Below are 25,794 nucleotides of genomic sequence, written 5' to 3' on the forward strand. Positions count from 1 at the left end.
TATTCACTTTATCTAGGGCTTTCGATATGCACATAGAGTTGTAGCCACTTTGTTTAAACCGTTCTGTCATAATGAGTGTTTCTTTGGTATAGTCTGCCTCATTGAAACAGTTTCGTTTAGCTCTCAGAAATTCCCCCATAGGGATGGAATTAATGAGATTGGCTGGGTGACAACTATGGGCTTGTAGCAGGCTGTTACCTGCCGTGTCCTTTCTAAATAAGATGGTTGTCAAAATATTGTTCTTAATTTCGACTTTTAAATCTAAAAAGTCGATGGTTATTGGGCTGATGTGGCTGGTGAAAGAGAGGTTAAAGTCATTCTTGTTCAAGGTTTCAACAAAATCAATAGCTTCTTCTTGGCTTCCGCTCCATATGACAAAAATATCGTCAATGTAGCGGAGCCATCTAACCACATTCTTACGGTATGTTGGGGACTGGTAGACTGCCAGCTCCTCCCACCTGCCTAAGTAAAGGCCAGCGAAGCTGGGGGCAAAACAAGTGCCCATCGCGGTCCCCAGCAGTTGGTGGTAGATGTCGCCGTTGAAGAGAAAATAATTGTTGGTGAGGCATAGAAATGCCATCTCCAACAGCATTTCAGTGTGAAGTAGGTAGGAAATAGAGCGAGATTTTAGAAAATGTCTGCATGCATCCAGTCCCAGTTGGTGCGGGATACATGTGTACAGGCTACTGGCATCTAGGGTCATGAGCTGCCAAGTTGGATTCCAAGTGATATTGCTAATCTTTTGCAGAAAGTCACCAGAATCTCTAAGGTACGAGGGCAGTTGTTGTACCAGAGGCTGCAGGAAGAGATCTACATATCTGGAGGTATTCTCCCAGCAGCTCCCTCTGGAAGAGACAATCGGTCTCCCAGGGGGTTCGGTCATGCTCTTGTGCACTTTAGGCAAAAGGTAGAGGGCGGGTATTTTAGGATATCTGTTAAGTAGAAAGTTAAATTCTTCTCGACTGATGAGGCCTCTCTCCCTCCAATCGTTGAGTTGTTCTGAGTATACTGAGATGCTCATGTTATAATTAGCTCTGTTGCTTTTCTCGTATCTAGTATCATCTCTAAGCTGGGACAGTCCTTCATTAATGTACATACTACGCGGTAGCACCACCATGTTCCCCCCCTTGTCAGCCTTCTTTATCACAATACTCTTATCATTGCTGAGGGTTTTAATGGCTTTAAACTGTACATCTGTCAAATTACATTTCATAAAATTCCTGTGTTTAGACAGTTTGTCAAATTCTTTAACCATGGCTCTCTCAAATATATCAATAGGTTCATTCACAATCTGAGGAAGGAATAAAGATTTAGGCCTAAAGCCACTGTGGTAATTAAGATCAATGCGTATATCATCATTGATTAGGTTAAGTATGGGATTGTCAAGTGTGTTCAAGTCGCCTCTCAGTTCATGAAGTAGATGTAGGGTTTCGACATCTCCTCCTGTGATACTGGAGGCTTCCTGAGCCGTTTCTCGAGTCTCAATGTTTAGTTTGGTAGCATACCACTTTTTCAATCGTAATTTTCTAGTAAAGTAGAAAAGGTCAATACGACTTTGGGTATAGTCAAAAGATGAAGTGGGGCAAAAAGATAACCCAAGAGACAGTACCTCTTTTTCTGCTGCGTTCAGTTCCCTTGTGGATAAATTGATGATGGTCTGGGCATCCATTATTTCCCTCGTTTCTGGCCCCTTGTTCTGGATCCCACTGGGCTTGCAATGTTGCTGAAGTTTGGAGAACTGGATTTTCCGGCGCCTTACACGCCTTGACCTCGTTTTTTTGGACCTCCCGCGTTGGATTTGTTTTGCCCTGTTAGTCTCCCTTGGGCTACCATCGCAAATTCTAATAAAATTTTGTCTTTTGGGCTCATGAGCTCTGGATTAGGATTAGTCTGAGCACTGGTCCCCGTCGTTGAAGCAGCTTTATCTCTTGAGTCACCTACAGATGGCAGGGTTATTTGCGCCTCACCCGTGGTTTGGGGTGTCGCTGGTCCAGGTAGTGTGGTTACATTGCGCAGATGATCGTATCTCTTGGCAAATGTTAATACCTGGCCGCGCTCATGATCGTTACGGTCTCTTGTAAATTTGCTTTCTTTTTTGGCGCGGATTTCTTTTTCTAATTTTTCAAGTTTGTCATCATATTTCGCCATTTCACTGTCAAAATCTTTTTCATTGTCATAAAGCGCTTTAAGTTGACTTTTTACGGCTTCAATTTCCTCGGCCAGTTTTCTGCAGTGTTTAGTTGCATCTTTCGCAAGAATTTTCAGCATTCTTATTGAGCAGCCATGGCTATTTTCGGCCCATTCCTCGACCATATCTGGGTCAGGGTCCGCGAATGTTGGTGTCGTATAAATTAGCAGACCTCTAGGTACCCTATTTACTTCTATGTATTTCTGGAGGGTGGTAGATTCCCACCATTTGTTCTGTGCGGTAACAAGAAGTTTCCAGAGGGTATTCCATAGTACTTGTTTACTAGGTGTGCTACTCGTCTGATTCACATTCTCAGAGGAAGTTGCAGTTGTGGGAGATCCACGGTCGGCAAACATTTAATTGGCCGCCTCATGTCGTTGTTGATTTCTGCTTGCTGCCATTTTCAAAAGTTGTTAACCAAGTGAGTGGCGGGCCTCGGACGGGGTAGCGAATCCCAAATGTTCCAGCCAAAAACTCTCTTTAGTACGAAAGAAAGAAGTCCGGGCCACTTCAAGTTTGCAAAGCGTATTTAATTTATAAACGGCTTGTCTCGACGTGTTTCGCAGGTGAAACCTGCTTTCTCACGATAACGAGCAAACTGAATGACGTGCATTATATAGTCACATGGTATTAGCGTCATACTAAAAGTAATAAACAACAGACTAGCTGGTTTACACACGGGCTGTGATCAGACATTGTATAACGTTTACACAGAATGTTTGCTTTTGCGGCGTGACTGGTCAATAAAGTTCATACAAATAGCATGAAATTCACTGTGTCGGACAAATAGTATACATTCAGACGCAAGCCTCAGGACAATTATCCGTTACCAGTGCACATCAATGCCCGCATGTTCAGGTATTCGAGAGTGAGACAGCCCAGTGGCGTATGACAAAACATTGGCAACAATGTTCAGGCATGCGTCATGCATTATGTGGTAACGCGCATGTGGGCAGAAGCGCCATGATCAACTGATGGCCATCCATGCGTTCAATATAGCCCAAGTGGGCACAAAATAAATGTTCAAAGGCCAACACAGGTGATTAACGCCAGGGTCAAAGGTCTAAGAAAGTGTTCCAGTCTTGCAATTCATTCAAACGTGCAGTAACTCATAAGTGCCGAGCAGATTCCCATATTGTGTCACCACCAAGTTCTGTAAACATGAAAAAATAATAAAAAAATAACAGCAGACATTAGATGATCAATACTGCACCCATGTCGTTTTTTAACTCTGTTTTTAACAAACTGAAATGTTATGTTTTTGCACTTGAGTCACAAACGGATTTTTTTTTTTTCATGTTTACAGAACTTGGTCGTGACACAATGTGGGAATCTGCTCGGCACTTATGAGTTACTGCACGTTTGAATGAATTGCAAGACTGGAACACTTTCTTAGACCTTTGACCCTGGCGTTAATCACCTGTGTTGGCCTTTGAACATTTATTTTGTGCCCATTTGGGACGGATACATTGTGTCAACATAACGCTGCATGCCAGACTGAGTTGTTTGCTCCGTGGAGAATACATCTTCGGAACTTGAATCATTGGACGAAATCGTGCCGAACCAATAAGGTGCATCCTGAACCACATGTCGTTTTGAACCAACCTCATTTAGTGAGTTAACGGTGCATCTATTCTAGCGCACGTTATTGTCTTTTGCACAACACAGTCTGTTTTCCATCATCTTGTCACGAGGGATCTAAATACAGCGTTTATGGATTGAAGGGCAGGTGGCTAGACACACGCAACACACACCGGGTGTTGGTGGTCTATGAGAGCTCAGCGAGCGGGCACATAGTAATCCCAGCACTCACTTGGTTAACAACTTTTGAAAATGGCAGCAAGCAGAAATCAACGACGACATGATGCGGCCAATCAAATGTTTGCCGACCGTGGATCTCTCACAACTGCAACTTCCTCTGAGAATGTGAATCAGACGAGTAGCACACCTAGTAAACAAGTACTATGGAATACCCTCTGGAAACTTCTTGTTACCGAACAGAACAAATGGTGGGAATCTACCACCCTCCAGAAATACATAGAAGTAAATAGGGTACCTAGAGGTCTGCGAATTTATACGACACCAACATTCGCGGACCCTGACCCAGATATGGTCGAGGAATGGGCCGAAAATAGCCATGGCTGCTCAATAAGAATGCTGAACATTCTTGTGAAATATGCAACTAAACACTGCAGAAAACTGGGGGAGGAAATTGAAGCCGTAACAAGTCAACTTAAAGCGCTTTATGACAATGAAAAAGATTTTGACAGTGAAATGGCGAAATATGATGACAAACTTGAAAAATTAGAAAAAGAAATCTGCGCCAAAAAAGAAAGCAAATTTACAAGAGACCGTAACGATTATGAGCGCGGCCAGGTATTAACATTTGCCAAGAGATACGATCATCTGCGCAATGTAACCACACTACCTGGACCAGCGACACCCCAAACCACGGGTGAGGCGCAAATAACCCCAGCATCTGTAGGTGACTCAAGAGATAAAGCTGCTTCAACGACGGGGACCAGTGCTCAGACTAATCCTAATCCAGAGCTCATGAGCCCAAAAGACAAAATTTTATTAGAATTTGCGATGGTAACCCATATATATGGTGTTACAGTTACTAGCTTTAAATGTACTTACCATGCGTAAGAAAGACATCAGTGTGGTAAAGACCTTCATTGTGATGTCATATAACCATTGCGGCTGCATGTATGTAATACCTTTTTACTTTTCAAATGGCTCTTGACTTTTAATTAGGCACTGTTCATTCCCTTCCACGTTTACATTCCTTTTTTCTTCTTATTAGTATTGTTCAAGTGTTCTTAAATAAAATTTGAACTCAGAGATTACTCTCGAAATAATTTCTACATTGTGCTACAAAAAGAGAGAAACATAACGGTGTATATTAGCCCGTGCCTCTCATATAAATTATATAAGGTTTGGTTAAATAACCTGGCTATCCCTTTTAAAATGGAAACTATTATCCACAGTAACAGTGTGCTTTTAGTGTCTTTCTTCTAACTCTATTTTAAGAACTCTGATATCTAGTCAAAGACTTAGGGCCTTATTATGACTTTGGCGGTCGATGAGTAGGGCCACCACGCTGCCGCCTCTGTGGCCGCCAAAGTCATTAAAGACCGCCCACCAGAGTACGATTTATTTTCACTCTGGCGGGCGGTCTTTGGCGCTCCCACTAAATTGCATTTGAAAAAGGCACCACATTAGGAACATCAACGGCAGTTGCTGCCAGCCCTGCAGGAACTTGGGGTGCATGCACACAGGGCACAACATGTGCCCCCCTGCAAGCATCTCATGGTGCAAGCCCCCCAATTGTAACCTCAGCACCGCACTTTTCATGGTAGCTTTTCATGGAAGCTTGTTTCCGGTCCAGGGAAGGCATGGCTTTGCAGTTCGGGCTGGACTGTTCCCATGAGGCACAGAGTCAGACTGATTTGCATATGGCCATGTCTGAACTGGGATGGCAGAGTGGGCTAAAGAACGGTGATGGATTAAACCCAGATCTGTTGACTGTGTGTGAGTGTTTGAATGGTTCAGATGCTCCGTCCATCACCACCCCCTTTTGTACCACTTTGTTCGCCATAAGTTGGCAGGGTATGCTCAGACGTGAGTCCATTGCTCACTTTGCCACTGGATTCAAGCAAGCCGGGCTGAAGACGGCTGAAATGCCAGAAACCGGTCCTCGGAAGCTTGTTTCCGGTCCAGGGAAGGCATGGCTTGGCAGTTCAGGCTGGACTGTTCCCATGAGGCACAGGGTCAGACTGATTTGCATATGGCCATGTATGAACTGGGGTGGAAGAGTGGGCTATAGAACCGTGATGGATTAAACCCAGATCTGTTTATTGGGTGTGAGTGTTTGATTGGTTCAGATGCTCCGTCCATCATCACCCCCTTTTGTAGCACTTTTCATGGTAGTCGCACCGCCATGAAAAGTGCGGATGTGAGGAAACTCCTAAAATGCTTTGCATTGTGTCAGTGGCACTGGCAGCATATTAGGGGTCTCAGACTGCATGCATGATCAACAGGGCTCATGAATCCCTGGCAGCAGCAGAGTTCCCGTGGTGGTCCAACCACCACAGTGCTAATGCAGTGGGCAGACCCCCACCATGGGTTCAAACTCATAATAAGGGCCTTAGCTTATTCAAATTCACTTAACATGTTATAATGTTTCTTTCTAGATAAATTAGATTCTGAAACACCAATGTTTGATTTGGCTTTCCTTACCCTGTCAGGAATCGAATCTGAAGTCAGATCTCACATCTATAATAGGCAGTGCTTAACTTGCAAAAGAATGAGTGCCGGTGCCCAGGTAGAACCCTGATCCCAGAAGCCTGTGGCCATCATTATTAAATGTTGGCATGCCCAATACCAAACCTGGTAGTCTTCAATCCACCTCATGCCTATTTAATCCATTACCTGACATTTCTCTCCTTTTATCTCACTCTTTCAGGTTAATGCTTTTCTCCCTTTATGACTTTTTTTTTCATTCTCTTTCCCTGTCTAGTTTTTCCCTCTCTTGCTCTCTGTAAATGTCTGCTTCAGAAAAAGGAATGCCGGTCCTCAAAAATGAGTGCCCTGTGCCCCATCAACAACAACCAGCTCTGAACAAGTACTGCTAATGGGAGACAATTTGGCCTAACAGCCAGAACTACTGAGTATGGTACGGGAGAACCAGACCCAAGTCCCAGCCTCGGGGGAACACCATACGATTCTGGGCAAATCACATGGGGCCACACGCATCAACGTAAAAACCGGTCGCAAACGGACAGACTTTGCAGGCTGTATTTTTCCATTTGGGATACATCATCCCAAATGCAAAAATCGCAATTTAAGGAATCGCTAAATTTGCTATTACTTAAATTGCGATTGAATTTAAGGAATTGCAAATTGCTATTCCTTAAATGCAATGCATTAACCAGCAAAAATGCGATTTTGCAAATAGGAATCACAAATTAACGTCAATCTCAAGTTGATGGTAATTTGCGATTTCTTTGAAAAATTCATTAAATTGCATTTTTCAAAGTCCCATGTTGCACACACACATGCCCTGGTGGCATGTGTGTGCACAACATGTGGATACATTAAAATTTCAGGGGTGCAACAGGGTGTCCTTTTGGCACCCTTGAAATTGCATATGCAATTTGCGAGTACCTATTGGGTACTTGCAAATTGCGCCTTCAATTCCCATTCTTTCCTATGGGCCTTTAGGCCTTTAGGCCGACAGGAATTAGGAATGAATGGGAAGCAATTCCTTAATGGCGAGTTGCAATTTGCGAGTCGCAACTAAGGAATGTGTAGGAATTGAAAAAAATTCTGATTCCTAGATGCATAGGCAATAGCGATTCTTTAATTGCGATTGCTTAAAAATCACAACTAAAGAATCGCTAATCACTATTTTGATGCACCTGCACCGTAATCTCCAGATATCCAGTCCACTAAAATGTGTAACGTACTTTGGTTCTTATATCACACACTCTAATGCCCTGGAGCCAAGTTTGCGCTATATAAAAATCCCAAAAAGAAAAAAGAAATAAATAATCTTCCTAGGTATAGCCAGAATTGCTGTAGTACATACTGCGTTATTATTTTAGGAGAAGTCAGGTGACACAAAATGAACACTGACAAGAATTTTAGGTTTCATATCTTTGATAAATGATCATTCTATTTAAATGGTCACTTCTTGAATATTCACATTTGGTATTTAACGTATGCGATTCAGACATCTGGGGCCAAATTTACCAATTTCTCACGCAGCGCAGTGCAGCAGTCGCATATGTTGTGGTGCGTGAGAAGGAGAGAGCAGGAAAGTACCACATTTACTTAAATATGCTACTCTCCTCCCCTATCCCTTGTGCTGGCGCTGAAATTAGCTGATGTGCGCCATGGAGACACCTTTACGCCATAGTGCAAGGGTGTGTCCATTAGTCAGGCATAGGTTTTATTCTGGAAGGATAACCTTTCAGTACAAAATACCATGTTAGACTAATTTTAAAAATGTTCCCACTTTGTATGTGTGCTGCACAGTGCAACACACATGCGAAGTCATAAAATAAAGGAGAAAAATATCATTTATTTTTCATAGTGTCTGGTTGAAGGGTGCGCTATTTTCTGATGCTAAACCCTGTCAACTTTATTTAGTAAATTGGGTTACGTGAAAGAAACCTTGGATGGTTGCATGGGACTGCCCATGCGACACCCATGGTTCACCCCTTTGGTGCTAAATAATTCAAAGGAGCTCTATGCACTGCTTCGCGTTACTTTCACTTTATTTTCAGTGCTAAACAAGTTTGGCGCTGGAAAGAACATCAGACAAAAAGATTATGCACCGATTGGCATCTCTTTTGTGTGCAAACACAGCGTGAATCTTAGGACCTAGTTATGACTATGACGGTTCACCGGACCATTGTAGCCATGTGGTTGTGCGGGCAATGCCGGTCTGACAGTCACAATATGACTTGGGCCGTCGTACTGCATTGGCACCCCCACAGCCGCCAGGGATCAAAAATCCCTGGTGGTGTTGCAGACGTCTTGAGACCGCAATATGCATTGCGGGGCCTCAGCTTCAATGGCTTTTCTCTCCACCACGGTTTTCATGGTGGTGAGCCCGCAATGAAAAGCGTGGGAGAGAGAAAGCAGGGCCACCTGGTTGCCTATGCGCCAGGGGATGCACCATGTGCCCACTTGTCTGCATGCACCCCAGTTCCTGCAGGGATTGAACTTGACAGTGCATGCCCTGCAGGAACGTGCAATGGCGTTCCCATTGCAGTGCCTTGCTAAGGCTCACTTAAGAGCCTTAGTCCAGTACCACAGAGGGCCAGCCGCCGCAGGACTGCCCTGCTTGGATTCAATCGAAATCCAGTGGGCGGTCTCAATATGGCTTTGGCAGTATGCCGGCAGGGCACTTGCATGGCGGCCCGCTGCCACACCACCAAAGTCTTAATACAGCCTTAGCCTCACATTTCCCTTGGTGATTTCTGTATACCAACCTCAACCTTCCATATTTTCTCAATATGTTTTTTTCCGAAATTGAAGATTATGCAAATCTCTTACCCAAATGTCCATTTGATGAATTCGAATCAATTTTTTTCAACATGGTGCCTTTACCAGACCCACACAACATTTGTAGAGACACAATAAAAGTTGTCACGGTTGTTGAAATTTACAAAAATCCACTATTTGCCTATTGTCTGTGCATATTTTAAAGTAAGTGTAACATTTACGAATGCCACTTATTCCTTCAACAAATGACTTAGTTTTTTGGGGCTCCGCTGATTTAAGAATGGAAGTAGTTCCGGCTTCTGTGAAAAAATATTTTGAAGCCAAAATACGTTCCTGACCACTTTTATTTTCTTCAGGGATTAACAAAGTACACGTTTGAGAATAACATCACCGTAATGCAGCAGCTGGACTACAGGCGCGTCACAGCACCGGCAGATCAAGGGCAGGTAACACCTTTCATGCGTGAGTTTTGAATTTATAGCTCACTACTGTTTGTGTAGATGTATTCAAGGAGGCCTGACGTGTGACGTACTCCTCCGCCATCCACCTGGTAAGGTCCATTCATGGAAATGTGTTGTGCACAGGGGTCTTGTGAAGTCCTGTGATGGTAACCAGAGCAGGTAGAAACACTCACACACACGAGTCCCAGTTCCTAAACAGCTGGAACATTGCACAGTAGATAAAAGGGCGCGTGCTCTTCTGGCTGGGTCTGCTACGGATCGCTCTGAGCCTCAAAGGGAGGAAAGCGGAGTTTATACCAGGATCTCCACAACAAAAGAAACCTGACTTGCATCGGGGGGATATTAATGGCCCGTACGGCGTGTTTGACTTAATTAAATATTTATATGGATTGTATCCTGTGTATATAAAACACATGCTGGCGTTATACAGTGGAGGATTGTTTCCACTTCCACGTTTATGGCAAGCGGTCATGGACGGCAGTGCGGTATTGCAGTGTGTAGTTGATTTAGTGCTCTGATTGTGCTGCAAAGCTATACTTCTGTTCCCTCTTTTTGGGGCAGATTTACTAGAAAGTGACGCATCTGTAGAGATTCGTCACTTTCCTTGCGAGACCCTACAAGATGCTTGCGCCACCATGGATGCGCCGTATTTACAATACAGCGCACCATGGCGGAAGGATTGACAGATGGATCAGAAATTCTGACACATCTGTTGGGGCAAAAGTCACGCATTGCTGGAGTCGTGTTGCAAGCACGACGCAACTCCAGCAATGCATTGTGTGGGCTATTCCCACTACACTGCGTCACTCCTTACGCCTGCTTCAAGCAGGCGTAAGGTTTTGACGCAGTGGTGTCCTAAAAGTGTAGATTTCACTGCGTCGCTTTTATGAGGCTTTTCTGCGTATGAACGACCCCCTGCATACGTTATACCTGACGCAGGTATAATGTGACGCAGGGCTTTATAACGTGGCACATGACACGTGACACATCTCTCTAGGACGCATTATTTGCGCTGCCGTTATGTCACAAAAAGTGACGCAATGGCAGCGCAAAGAGGCACAAGGGGCTTGTAAATCTGCCCCTCTATGTTTAGCGGGAAATTGGCTATCATTTTATAGAAGGGGTCCACCAAACTAGGAGATTTAAATGAACATAAAGACTATATCATCACCAAGAGCAGTATTGGCCATATTTAAACTAAAGTCATAGGATCTTGGCTAGGCTAAGATTTTATATCTACTTCGTTTATGGTATATGCATGTTTCCACCCTGTTCCTCTCGTTCGCCTTTGAGGCACAGTTAGAGATCCAAAAACTGTAGTGCTATAAATAAGCAGTTAGATGTTAGCTAACACAGATCAATCTATCATTTCACATATATTATATATGTTTATCAAGACTTCGATCTCGACCTCCTGATTCAGTATTCGCATATAAAGAATTAAAGGAAGAATCTATAGTAGACCAGGTAAGTAACTATTAGGTGCAAACACTATTATCATTATACATATAGAAAGATTAGTTAATGTGGATTAATTTATAATTTCAGTTACATCAATACAATTATCGAGTTCCTGGCTCTTGACTTCTTGATCCAATATTTTGAATACAAATAGAGAAAAAAAGAAGTGATTACAATAGATCTGGTAAGTAATCACTAGGTGAGAACATAAAACCTATAGAAGATATATATAGCTATATTAAGCAATTAGAACATAAAAAATCGAGACCTTGAAAGACATTAATTTAATAGATATGTCTCATGTCAGCTTTGTGAGACTTAAGAAATATGCTCTAAAATATACAGTGCTTGTTAATTTACGCAATGAAATTAGTTTCCAGGTTTGGTTGACCTCTAAGCTTGAGGTTAAACATATCAACCCTAATAACGAATAAGACAGCAGAATGAGGCATCTATAGGCATTTTGCGTACAGATAACATCACATTATGGGTGTAATGAGCAATCGTATGTTATATGTTCACAAGTTTTGTAGTAACAAGTATGGTTGTGGTACATAGCAGGATTCAAACTTTTGAACTTTTTGACCATATATATAAGGGAGGGTGGTAGTCTGTACAGAGACACATTGATGTTATTTTTGTAGTTTGCAATTAAGCTTTAGACCTCTAAAGTATTTTTAATAAAACATTCTCTTCTCATTCTAGTAAACCACTGGTATGAAAACCCCTGAAGAAGGCTTGTGGCGAAACGCGTTGGTAGTTAAAATCTGCAACCAGTAATCTCCGAAAATCAATGTATATGTTGTGTTTAGTAGTTAACAACTATAACCTATGTCTAAGGAATCGGCATACACATTGTGTCTTGTTTGACAGAACTCAGACAATTATCTGTTAGATCAGCCTTGGTTGCTCTGTTTGAACTAGCTGATCAATCAATCAATCAATCAAGTCATTTATAGAGCGCACTACTCACCCGTAGGGTCTCAAGGCGCTAGGTGGGGGGGGGGGTGCCGTTACTGCTCGAACAGCCAGGTCTTGAGCTTCTTCCTGAAGGAGAGGTGGTCTTGGGTCAGGCGCAGGTCGGTCGGGAGTGAGTTCCAGGTCTTGGCGGCCAGGTAGGAGAAGGACCTTCCTCCTGTTGTCGCTCTTCGGATGCGGGGGACGGCGGCGAGGGCGTGGCTGGTTGATCTGAGGTGGCGCTTGGGAGTGTAGAAGTTGATTCGGTTGTTGAGGTAGCTCGGGCCTTGGTCGTGTAGGGCTTTGTGCGCGTGGGTGAGGAGACGGAAGGTGATTCTTTTGTTGACGGGGAGCCAGTGCAGGTCTCTCAGATGTCCGGAGATGTGGCTGTTTTGTGGGATGTCGAGGATGAGTCTGGCTGAGGCGTTCTGGATCCGCTGGAGTCTTTTCTGGAGCTTGGCGGTGGTTCCGGCGTAGAGGGCGTTGCCGTAGTCCAGTCGGCTGGTGACGAGGGCCTGGGTGACAGTCTTCCTGGTCTCGGTGGGGATCCACCAGAAGATCTTCCGTAGCATGCGTAGGATGTTGAAGCATGACGAGGAGACGGCGTTGACTTGTCTGGTCATGGGGAGGGAGGAGTCCAGGATGAAGCCCAGGTTGCGTGCGTGGTCCGTCGGTTTGGGTGCGGTGCCCAGGGCGGGGGGCCACCAGGAGTCGTCCCAGGCGGAGGGCGAGGAGCCCAGGATGAGGAGCTCCGTCTTGTCTGAGTTCAGTTTCAGGCGGCTGGTCGTCATCCATTCGGCTACATCTCTCATCCCTTCGTGCAGGTTGGCTCTGGCGGCGGCGGGGTCGTTGGTCAGGGAGAGGATCAGCTGGGTGTCGTCGGCGTAGGAGATTATGTTGAGGTTGTGTTGGCGTGCGATGGCCGCGAGGGGGCTCATGTAGACGTTGAAGAGGGTGGGGCTCAGCGAGGATCCTTGAGGGACGCCGCAGATGACTTCGGTGGCCTCTGACTTGTACGGTGGTAGGCGGACTCTCTGTGTTCTTCCGTTGAGGAAGGAGGTGATCCATTCCAGTGCCTTCTCCTGGATTCCGATGTTGCCGAGGCGCTGTATTAGGGTGCGGTGGCAGACAGTGTCGAAGGCCGCGGAGAGGTCCAAGAGGATGAGGGCCGCTGTTTCTCCGTTGTCCATCAGGGTTCGGATGTCATCGGTGGCAGCGATGAGGGCGGTCTCGGTGCTGTGGTTGGCTCGGAAGCCAGACTGTGAGGGGTCGAGGGATCCGTTCGTCTCGAGGAAGGCGGCCAGCTGTTTGTTGACGGTCTTCTCGATGACTTTGGCCGGGAACGGGAGGAGCGAGATGGGACGGTAATTCTTGAGTTCGGTGGGGTCTGCTGTAGGTTTCTTGAGAAGAGCGCTGAGTTCTGCGTGCTTCCAGCTCTCCGGGAAGGTGGCGGTGTCGAAGGAGGTGTTGATAATGTCCCGCAGGTGGGGTGCGATGACAGCGTCGGCCTTGTTGAAGATGTGGTGAGGGCAGGGGTCAGTCGGAGATCCGGAGTGGACGGAGTTCATTGTGCGGATGGTGTCTTCGGTGCTGATCGGAGTCCAGGTGCGGAGGGTGGTGGTGGGTGGCGTTGTTGCGGTTGTGGCGTGCGTTGGTTGGATGCTGAAGCTGTTGTGTATGTCCGTGATCTTGTTGTGGAAGTAGGACGCGAGGGAGTTGCAGAGGTCTTGCGACGGGGTGATGTCATTGTTTCCGGCGTTGGGGTTGGAGAGCTCTTTCACGATGTCGAAGAGTTCCTTGCAGTTGTGTGCATTGTTGTCCAGCCGGTCCTTGTATGTATTTTTCTTGGTGGCGCGGATCAGTTGGTGGTGTTTCCGGGTGGCGAGCTTGAGGGTGGTCATGTTGTCCGTAGTTGGTTCCCTTCTCCATACTTTCTCGAGGGCTCGGCAATTCTTCTTGGAGCTCTTGAGTTCGTCGGTGAACCATGGGGTTTTTCTCCTGCCGGGTCTGCTGGGCGGGGTCCTCAGAGGGGCGAGTTCGTCCGCGCAGTTGTTGATCCACTTCGTGAGGTTGTCGGCGGCCTGGCTGGGGTTCGCTGAGCTGGCGGGAGGGTGCTGGCTCAGGGAAGCGGTGAGCTGGTCGGCTGTGATCTTGTTCCAGCTTCTTCGGGCAACCTGTTGCTGGTGTTGGTGGATCGTCGTTCTTTTGAAGGTGAAGTGGACGCAGCTGTGGTCCGTCCAGTGGAGTCCTGTTGCGTGGCTGAAGGTGACGTCTTTGCTGGATGAGAAGACGGCGTCGAGTGTGTGTCCGGCGAGGTGGGTGGGGGTGGTCACCAGTTGCTTGAGTCCGAGGTTGGCGAGGTTGTCGAGCAGGGTGCTGGTGTTGCGGTCGCTGTTGTTCTCCAGGTGGAAGTTGAGGTCCCCCAGGAGGATGTAGTCAGCGGAGGGGAGGGCATGCGGGCTGATGAAGTCGGCGATGTCCTCGCTGAATCGTGTGCGTGGGCCCGGGGGTCGGTAGATCAGGGTGCCTCTGAGGGTGGTCTTCGGGTCGGTGTGGATCTGGAAGTGCAGGTGTTCGGCGGTGGTTAGGGTGTCGTCGGTGGTGGTCGTGATGCGGATGGTGTCTCTGTGGAGGATGGCGATGCCTCCTCCCGTCTGGTTGGCGGGGCGGTCCCTCCGTGTGATCTTGTAGCCCTCTGGGATGGCGATGGCGATGTCGGGCGCTGAGGAGGCGTTCATCCAGGTCTCTGTGAGGAAGGCGACGTCGGGGGCGGTGGTGTCGAGGAGGTTCCAGAGTTCTACGGCGTGTCTGTGGACGGAGCGGGTGTTGAGCAGGATGCACTTGAGGTGGTTGCTGCTGGTGTTCGGCTTGGCGAGTGCTGGTGCAGGGTGGTTCCGGATGCAGGTGAACTTGCAGGCGTGGCAGCTGAAGGGTCCGTGGGTGTGCCTCGGGGAGGCGCGGTGACATCTCGGGATGGCGCCGGTGTTGAGTGCGATGAGGTCGGCGGCGCTGTAGGCTCGGCGGGTCGGCTTCCGTCGGTGGGGGCCAGGGGTCCTGGCACTGGGCGCGGTCCAGGCGCGGACGGGCGCAGACGGGCTTACCTTTGGTGCGCCTTCGGCGCACAATCGGCGCGCCCGCTGCGCGTCAACGCTGCGCGTTCGCACGGTCGCCATATATGGCGAAGTGCGCGGGTGGGCGGAGCAGCTGGGAGGCGGGAGCGGGGAGGGAACAGAAGGAAAAAAAGGGGCGGGGTCAGCGGTGGTGGCGGGAAGCGGGGAGCGGGGAGGGACGACGGAGGGCGGCAAAACAGGAAATACAGCGGGAGAAGCACAATAATAACAATACAGCGGGGAAACAGCAGTTAAGACAATACCAATTCTATTTAGGCAATACAGTAGATACACCAGGGGCACAAGGAGGGGAGCGCCGAACACGGACCACGCCGCTCGGAGGAGGGGGCGTGGTCACGAGGCGGCAGTCGGGCAGCAAGGCACAGTGAAGGGGGAGCGCACGCAGCAGCTGGTGGCCGTGCGGCGCGGGAGCGTCCTAGGACTAGGACACACTCACCTGCGTCGCACGGTCGCCATATATGGCCAAGTGCGCGGGTGGGCGGAGCAGCTGGGAGGCGGGAGCGGGGAGGGAACAGAAGGAAAAAGGGGCGGGGTCAGCGGTGGTGGCGGGAAGCGGGGAGGGACGACGGAGGGCGGCAAAACAGGAAATACAGCGGGAGAAGCACAATAATAACAATACAGCGGGGGAAACAGCAGTTAAGACAATACCAATTCTATTTAGGCAATACAGTAGATACACCAGGGGCACAAGGAGGGGAGCGCCGAACACGGACCACGCCGCTCGGAGGAGGGGGCGTGGTCACGAGGCGGCAGTCGGGCAGCAAGGCACAGTGGAGGGGGAGCGCACGCAGCAGCTGGTGGCCGTGCGGCGCGGGAGCGTCCTAGGACTAGGACTAGGATAACACTTGTATTGTTTCAGGATATATAATACATTGTTTTATACTGTGGTTTAAATTTGTAGAAGAGAATCTAGAATGTGTATTTTATGAAAGGAATATTTAAATTGTGAATGTATTTTTGTATGTTTTTCTAAATCTAAAATAATCTGAAAGAAAGAAAAGTTTTAAAAAAAGGAGTGAAATAAAAAAGAAAAATACATATAAAAAATATAAAAAGTATTTTTTAATAATAGTAGTCTTGTCTGCACAATTTGATTCTTGGGTCTAAAGTTTAATTGTTTCACATTTTTATTATTGAGCACTGTGCCCGGTGCAAAGTCTTTTTTCCCCCAAAAAAATAGGCGTGTTTGATTAAATTGCATATTAGTTAAATTAATTGATGTTCAGGACTATTAATATTTCTCCTAACTGCATTACATGCTGGTTTAGAAACATTGTTGAAAAGAAACAGAAAGGAGGAGAGGTCAAGGCCAGAGAAAACAAGTGACGGTGGGGAACTAGAAATAATAGAAATAATAATAAGAAATCATAATGTAATCTAACATGAGAGAAAACAACCTTATTGAGGAGAAAATAAAATAGTTAGAGACAGGAGATGGGAACAGCATGACCTCTGTTGTTGCCGTATTGCCGCTGCGACTCGTGAACCCGTGACCCCAACGTGACGACGTGCGAGCTAGTGCGCGAGGAGCGCGAAGAGAGGAAGGTGAAGCCGGTCGCTGGAATCGAGTCGGGCAGCGAGCGACGGGCCGCCTGAAACCCGCAAATCTCAGCGTGGGTTGAACGCTGGAAAATATTAACTGGCAAAAGGAAGTGCAAAGCCCGAGAGGAGCGAGGTGCAAGGCGATTGGAGCCTGTGGGACCCGTGTGTCCAGGCAGCGTCCTCGCCCTCGGGGCATTGATCCCGGACTCCTGGGTTATAACCGGGTTGCCAGGAGTGGCCAAGAGCCTTGATAAAGCCAAGAACTGCTGGACTAGCATCTACAAAATCGCCTATAGCCCAGTGGGGGCAAGCTAGAAAACATCTCCCCCCCCTCCCCACTTGAGTGCTAATTGTGTTGTGGAGGCAGAGAAGGGCTAGAGGAAGCCGGTGGAAGCGGCAGCGGGAGAAGAGGATAAGAGGAGGTTTAGGGAGAAGACTCCTGGGTTAAAAACTGTAAAGGAGGAATCCCCAAAAAAACTGTAAAGGAGGAATCCCCTCTAATTATATCCTTGCCAATCCCTAAGGTCACGGGGTACGAGCGCATGCGCAAGGCAGAGCAGAGGTAAGTGAAGCATCTTTTGTATTAATATCCAAGTTTATAAAGTAAAACTGATTTAAATTGAAGTACGTGAGGGAAAGTGCTTAAGGACTAAAATGGCCCCACGGAGAAATAAAAGCACTTTAGGAACAACAAGGAAAGCAAAATCTAATAGCGAAAGTAGACAAGATGACCTAGAAAGGCTGACGTCACCAGGGATCAAGGAAAAAACCAAACGTCCTCAAAAGAATAAAGAGAAAACTCCCAAAGAAGCTCAACAGGGCGGAAGTAAGGGGACTGTAGCGACGCATACAATCAAAGAATTCGTGGGAAAGCATTTTAAAATGTTTTTTTCACCGGCTAAAGCTATGGCTACCGAAGAGGAGGAGGACCTATGGAAGGGGGGCACGTCGTTGATTTTTGATGACTGCTTGACAGACTCAATAGATTTGGCCGAACGATCGGTACAGTCCTTGCTAGGCCATAAGGGGACATTAATGTCACCGCGACTTTCTTCTTCCCCGTGATTATTACGACAGACGCCAGAGGAGGTAGTTAGTCTGAGCTCGAGACACAGTGATGGTAGAACCCCAAACCCAGGTGGAAGTCTTGATGAATCAGAAAAGCTGGTACTAACAAGAAGCAATGACCTTGTGGGCCTGGATAAAAACGGCGACATAAATGGGGAAAAGCAGCAATTTGAGACAAATTTGGAGTCGTCTGAAACCCCAGCATCTTCAATCCTGGAATTGATGATAATGGTGCAAAAATCATTACAAGGATTGCTAGAAGTAACAATGTTAAACCATGACATTCTGAAAAGTCACAAAACGCATCTGTCTAAAATTGAGGGAGAATTACATGGTATTAGGGTGCAAATGCCCTTAATGTTAAGACCGGTCGTAGATTCGGTGGTTGCGAGTCTTGGGAGGGAAGGGGAAGAGGAAGGTGGAATTACTAAATCCCCTTCAGTAAGTCAAGACGATATAGCCCATTCCGGGGAAAATCAAGTGTACGTGTCAAGATGGCCAATGCTGGTAAAAAGAAGATGTGAACTTAGGAATTATGGTTTACCAAAAAGAGTAAGAAGGGGTGCGAAAGCAAAGATAAGTAAAAGAGTGACAAAAAAATATGAAGAAAGGCATGAGTTAACAGAAGCAGTAGTGCATGATCCCAAGCCCCAGCCCCATAATATGGTGAGAAAATCCAGTCTAATGAGAACGAGTTCAGAGAACTGGGGCGGGAGCCTAGTAAAAGAGGAAAGTAGAAGTAAGAAGCAAACCCACCAGGCAAAGCTAACAAAAAATATAAGACAGGTGGCCCTTGAGCAAGTGAGTGCACCCGCCTGGAAGATACCAGTTAAAAAGAAGGTATATTGGGAAAGTAGCCTGGAGGAGGGTTGTAGAATTAACCCAGAACTTCATCAGGGAGAGGGTAATTCTGGAGAAGAGATGGATAAAGGGAACAAGTCACTCTATTTCGAACGAGTAAAATTGGGAAGGGGGGAAAAAAAGCAAAAAAGAGCACGTATTTAAATAGGTCCCACCTTCTTAACATATTTGCACACTGCCCTAATTTAAAATGCATAGGTACAGAAGACTTGAAACAGGTGGTCTTTCAGGAAAATAGGGATGGTAAGGAGGTTACCAAGGTACAGTTTTATTCTGCTCTGGCCTTAACGGCAATATTAAATGCAGAGCAGGAGATCCAAAAAGAGGGGATTAGACTAGTGCCTAAAGAACAGCTAGTACAAAGCCCAACGTTGCCCCAGCAGAGAACTTTTTTAAAGTACCATGCAGGGTTAGGTAAGAGACAAGTGAAGCTACCCGAAAAAGAAATGGAACAAGGGCGGGAAAATATCAATATAGTGATAAATAATTCGGACCTAGTAGAGTCATGGAAAAACTGGAGTTATATTGAAAGCCCGGCAGGCCCCTCACAAAGCTATAGGGAAGAATCAGAAACAAATGATCCCCTAAACGATGTAGAATAGGTAAGGGGTCAACCACGGAGCACATATATGGTCTCTTGGAATATAAATGGGATGGGTACACAAATAAAACAGGAAACTCTAAAAGAACTCGCCAAAAAGTGTGAAATCATTTGTATACAAGAGACCTGGCTCTGTGGTGAACCCCCGGTAGTGGAAGGATTTAAACAAATCTACCGCCCAGCAGAAAAATCTACCTCTGGCCGCCCTGCCGGTGGCTTGCTGACCTTGATTTCAACATGCCTATTAACTACGGTTTTTCAGATACCTGTGACGTCTAAGTGGCTTTTGGCTTGTAGAATACAAACATCTTTTGCTGATAAAAAATATGAATATATGTTGATCCTAAATGTGTATATGCAGTGGAGCTCACGGAAGGAATATGGGGATGAATTGTTATATTTTAAGAACGATATGGATACATTGTGTGATACATATGGAAATGATTTGATGTTATTATTGGGAGATTTTAATCACAAATTAAACCCCAAATGGTCTGATCAGTGGTACATTGAAATTCTAGAGGCTTGTGAAGTGAAAATAGCGCAATTTCTGGAAACTAAAATAACGACTGATGCGGCCAACTTGGGCAACTTTTTGGCGACAAAAAGTTTATTCTGTCTAAATGGGAGGATAACTCAGGACTGCCCCGCAAGCAAAACTTTTAAATACGGGACTCAAAATTGCCCTATAGATTATATTTTTATGTTGGCTTGGAATTTTGAGTTGATAAAAGATTTTAGGATTGCCACTGCGGAATGTAGTGATCATAAAATGTTAAAACTAGAGCTTGTAATCGCCCAACATTTAGCAGGTGACATAGTTATCCCGCAAGAGATGGATTATCCAAAGCGGATAACCACTCGGTTAACTGAAAAATATATCGAAAGGTTAACTAGTCTGCAACAAAGGTGCAATTAGGTCAACTGTGTGGCGAGAATTTACCTTGGTATGTCGAGAAAATAAGTCAAATAGTAAAATGTCTAAGCATAGAATTAAGGTATGATGCAAGCGCCAATAAGAACAATGGAAGGCCACAAGCAAAGCGAGGAACTTGGTTTAATCAGGAATGCCTATTAAAGAAAAGAGAAGTAAGGCGAGAAGAACGTAGCCTACGGAAAAACTTTGTGCAATCTAGGGCAGAAAACCTAATAAAAATAAAGAGGGAATATACTACCCTAATACGCAATGCAAAAAGGACCTTTAAAGAAATATGTTGGTGCAAATTATTGGAAGCAATCGAAGCCAAGAATACACGGCAGTTCTGGAAGTTAATCCAGTCAGCAACGGGACCTTCGGTTGCTCCGATGATTTGCGTAGTGGAAGAGGGAGCGTGGGCAGAGTATATACAGGATTTATACGCCCCGAGAAGTGGGATTGGAAATGAGGCATCTGGGGACTGGCGTGGCCTAGTGGAGGATTTACAACAAGAATGTACAACAATGAATGTCCTTAGAACAATAAAAACTTTGAACCTAACTAGAGCTGCAGGCCCAGATAACCTACGTGCCCTAATATTAAATTCAAACCAGACATGGTGGGCGGAATTCTACGCAAAAATGTTTGCTTTAATTTTAGACCAAGGGATTATGCCCCTAAACTGGAAGGGAGCCATAATAAGACCTCTACACAAGAAAGGGGATGTACATGCCCCGAAGAATTATAGGCTAATCAACCTATTGGATAAAGGAGAAAAAATGTTCTCTAAAATAATTCTTAATAAGCTAAAAGCTTGGGTGGAACATAGATCTATTATACCAGTTGAACAAGGGGGCTTCAAAGAAGGCCATTCCACGATAGACCATTGTTTTGCATTGTGGGCGCTCGCCAGGAAATCGATGGAGCAAAACGGCAAATTATTTTGCTGTTTCGTCGATTTCTGAGCGGCGTTTGACACAGTAGACCGAAATAGCCTTTGGGAAGTATTGGAAAATTATGGAATGTCACAAGGTATATTGAACATATTAAAAGAACTACATAGTGGCAATTGGGCCCAGGTTATTAAAGATATAAAGGGCTTTCTGACCAATAAAATTCCAGTAAAGAATGGTTTGAGACAAGGGTGCGTATTGGCACCCCTGCTTTTCTCAATCTTTTTGGCAGACCTCCCAGCGACTTTGGAAGTTGAAAAAAGTGCGAGCCCGCGAATGAATAATAACAAAGTGTCATGTCTTTTATACGCCGATGACCTGGTGATCTTGGATCAAACTGAAATGGGCCTTCAAAGAAAGCTAAATGTGTTCAAAAAGTACTGTGATAAAAAGCTATTAACAGTGAATATGGAAAAAACAAAGATCCTATGTTTTGGAAAGCGGGTAAACAATTTTAATTGGTTTTTAGGTCAGGATAAATTAGATGTAGTATGTGAATACAAATACTTAGGCCTCTGGTTTAATAGTGCTTTAAAGTGGAATACCCACTTGGAGGCACAGACGGCAAAGGCCTACTCTTCGGTCTGTGGGTTGAAAAAATGTAATAAAGATTATGGCGATATGCCACACAGACCGCTTTTGAAGGCCTTTGAAGCTATAATCCCCCTCAAGTGCTCTATGGAGCAGAGGTGCTTTTTCTGAGTGGTAAAAGAGGGTGGGACCGGGAAGAAGGTAAAATTGTGAAAATGTTATTGTCCCTACCAAATAGCTCCATGATTCAAGCTATTAGAATGGAGGTGGGTTTAACATCATGGGAAGTAAAGACTCAATTGTCCCTAATAAGATTTTGGAATCGACAGGAGCCTGGTGGTGATGAGAAGGTATCAATTTGGTGTAGAGAGGAAATTCGAGCAAGCAGCTTACGCTGGGCGCGAGATGTAAAGAAAACCCTCCAAATGGTAGCCGCGCACTTGAAATTGAGCCTCTCCCTTCCTCTGATTAATATAGCATGCTTATCAAAAATGCTTAGAGAACAAGGGCTTGAATACTCTCGATCAAAAGACATGGACTATCTGAGGCTAAAAAAATCGGTGAATTGGGTGAAGAATGAATGGGAAAAGGAGACCCGATTCCCATACCTGGATTTACTGCCTAGTAGATGGCTAAGACATGATATCTTGAAGGTTCGGGTGGGCCTAAATCCATGGAAGATCGAAAGAAATATAAGAGTGGCCCTGATCCATCCGGACGGTACTTGTAAATGTGGTCTAGGAGTAAGAAATGATATTTTACATATACTGCTTGATTGTACATGTATTTTAGTAATTCGGAAAACTCTTTTTACGTCCAATTTTTTTAAAATATGAGGTGACCTCTCGTGCGATGCTATCGACCTTCTTACAGAAATGCCTTTTTTAGATATTACAATTGCATTGGGGAAATTTATGAAAGCAATAAGAGAATATGTAAAGGAGTTAACAAAGGAGAACGGGAGAGTTTAAAACATATAGAGTATCCCAATTTTATGTTTATAGTTTTATAAGTGTTGTAAAAGTGTAAAATGAATTGTGGTTTTAAATATTTTATGCTTAGGTTTTATAAGTGTCGAAATGTGTAAAATGAACTGTAGTTTTAAATATTTTATCACAAGGTGCGATCCATTGTTCTATGTATGGTTTATATACTATTGTCTAAATAAACTTTGTTATCATCATCATCATCAACAGCAAAACGGTATATCAAAGACAAGTTACTGAAGCTGAAAAGGGAAGAAGAAGAAAGTGCTAAAGATTGTAGGAGGTGAACAAATAAGCAAAAAGCTGAAGTAGGGGTGTGCAAAGTTGCAGTATATGCCTAAATGCAAGGTTGCGTAATTTCTTTTTAAGGTTATGAAGTTTATGAAGGCTTAAAAAAGGACCTCCTTGTATCTTTGACTAAGGCTGCAGAATTTTACCTCAGCAGAGGGCGCCTCTGCTATATTTCAGCTAAATAAACGGTAACTTTTTGATGGTAGATCAGAGAATATTTAAGTAACTTGTCAAAAACATTGTTGCAGGTCACTTGCTGTGATTAAGCCCTATCCAAGATGGAGGGCATTCTTCTCTCCTCTATGTCTCTTTTCCCAACCTATCAGGGCTCTTACAGTTTTCCTATGGTTGTTACCTGTTTATAAGTATTTAAGGAGCTGCCTAATTGTCATCTTTGCATCACAACACAAATGAAGTTATTGCACCTGTATTTCACCAGCCCTGCTACAGATCTTCGCTAAAACACTAATCCTATCTGTGGTCCACAGTACTTGTCATTTTGAGAAAATCCTTCAGCTAACCTCCGTCCAGTATTTACCAGTGGCATTTTTTCTGCCTTTCGTTTTTCCTCCAGAAGACAGCTTATCCATTTCAGTTGCAACTAGTGCCTTCACGTTTAGAAGCATGAGATCAAGGTGGCTATAATGAAGCACTGTCTGCCCCTTATAGCTGCGGCATCCAAGTTATCAAGAAGCATGCCTTTATGCCCATCCCTTGACCTTAAGGCCCAGATTACGCATCTGGCGGTCCACGGACTGTCAGACTCACGGGGACCATGTGGTGGTGGTCTCCCAACCGCCGATTATTTGTTGGGCGGTGGGACCGCCACAGCCCCACAGCTGCCAGGAAAGTGTTGTTCCCTGGCGGTGTTGTAGCAGTGAGGAGGCTGCAATATGCTTGGCAGGAACACCGTGGTCCCAGAAAGCATATTACATGTTCCTCTCTGCCAGAAATTTCATGGAGATTCCTCCTACATAAACACTGTGTCAGAGAATGAATGAATGAAATGTTATTTGTCTACGCACAGCTATGCCCAGTGGGCGTCAAGGCGCCTAACTCAAAAACTAGCTGACGGCAACCAGAACCAGGAGCTCACTGGTAGGCTTTAATGAAGCACCAAGTTTTCAATGCTTTCCTGAAGAGATCCAGTGAGGGCTGTGACTTTATCTCCAGGGGGAGAGCATTCCATAGTTGGGGTGCAAGAATGGAGAAGGCTTTGCTCCCCCATCTCGCCATCCTGGCGCGTGGGACTACCAGTTGGTTAAGCTCGAGAGAGCGGAGACATCTATTTGGGACATACCTGGTTAGCAGGGATCCCAAAGCATCATTCGGGCCTGCCCTCAAGGCACTGTAAGTAAGGCAGAGAAGTTTAAACGACACTCTGGAAGGGATAGGCAACCAGTGGAGATTCTTCCTTGCCAGGGTCGAAGAGGACCGCCACGGGAGAGCCAAAACAAAACGCGCCGCGGCGTTTTGTACAACCTGCAGGCGTTGTAGAATACCCTTGTTGGCCCCGGCATAGAGTGAATTACAATAGTCAAGCCTTGAGCCAACAAGGGCAATCACAACCTGTTTACGTGCCTGTGGGGACAGATAGTGAGCAATTCTTTTCAGAATCCTAATGACCCCCCAACAGGTGGCCACTGTTCTATTTACCTGAAGCTCCATGGAAAGCCGGGTGTCAAAAATGACGCCTAGGTTCCTAGCAGATTGTGTGGGTGTGGGGCAGGTGCCTAGCGATGAAGGCCACCACTCACCTGACCACATACCCTGGTCTTTGCCGAAGACCAGGACCTCCGTTTTGTCACCGTTCAACTTTAATGAGTTGAAAACCATCCATTCTGCAACAAGTTGCATACAGGCTTTAAAGCTGGACGAGGTGACATTCACAGAGTTGGTCAGGGACACCATAATCTGCGTGTCGTCGGCATACGACACTACCTCCATCCCCTGAGATCTTACTAGTCTTGCAAGGGGGGCCACGTAGATATTTAACAGGGTCGGACTCAATGTCGACCCCTGTGGCACCCCACATTGCAACGACTTAACAGGGGAGAGGTAATCCCCAAGCATCACTCGCTGCTCTCGCTGATGTAAAAAGGAGTTCAGGAGACTCAGAGCCGGTCCTGCTACCCCTGCCTCCCTTAACCTAGATGTTAGAGTAAAGGGAGACAGGGTATCAAAAGCTGCTGTAAGATCTAGCAGGACTAACACAGTGGTCTGCCCAAGATCGACTTTCCGACGGATGTTATCTGCGACCTTAGTCAAGGCAGACTCCGTGCTATGCAGCTTTCTAAACCCATGTTGGGACCCATCCAAAAACCCTGAGGCGTCCAAAAAGTTGGACAGATGACAATTCAGATGAGCCTCCAACATTTTGGCAGGCGCCGGCAGCAGAGAGATAGGCCTAAAGTTCTTCAATAGTCCAGGGTCAAGGGTGGGCTTTTTAAGGAGGGGTTTTACAATGGCCCTCTTCCATGCCCCTGGGAAAATACCTTGCTCCAAAGCACCATTCATAATTTCCAACATTGGAGGAAGAATAGAACCCCTACAGTTCTTTAGTATTCTCAAAGGGACCGGGTCCAAAGGGGAAGCAGATTTTGTTTTATCTAGTAGGAGGTTAAGACCCTCCAAGGAGAGCATAGGAAATTGATTCAGGGCTTGGGGAGCAGTCGCATCCCAGGATTCCAGATGTTGAACTCGAGAGAAGTCCTCCTCACTAAGAGAGTTCCTCTGTGATTGAAGAGCCACATAGATGTCATCTATTTTTTTATAGAAGAAATCTGCGATGTTATTGCATAGCTCCTGTGAGGCAACCACAGGGTCGGGT

This window comes from Lissotriton helveticus, chromosome 2_2 (genome assembly GCF_964261635.1).
Source record: "Lissotriton helveticus chromosome 2_2, aLisHel1.1, whole genome shotgun sequence".
Taxonomy (NCBI): Eukaryota; Metazoa; Chordata; class Amphibia; order Caudata; family Salamandridae; genus Lissotriton; species Lissotriton helveticus.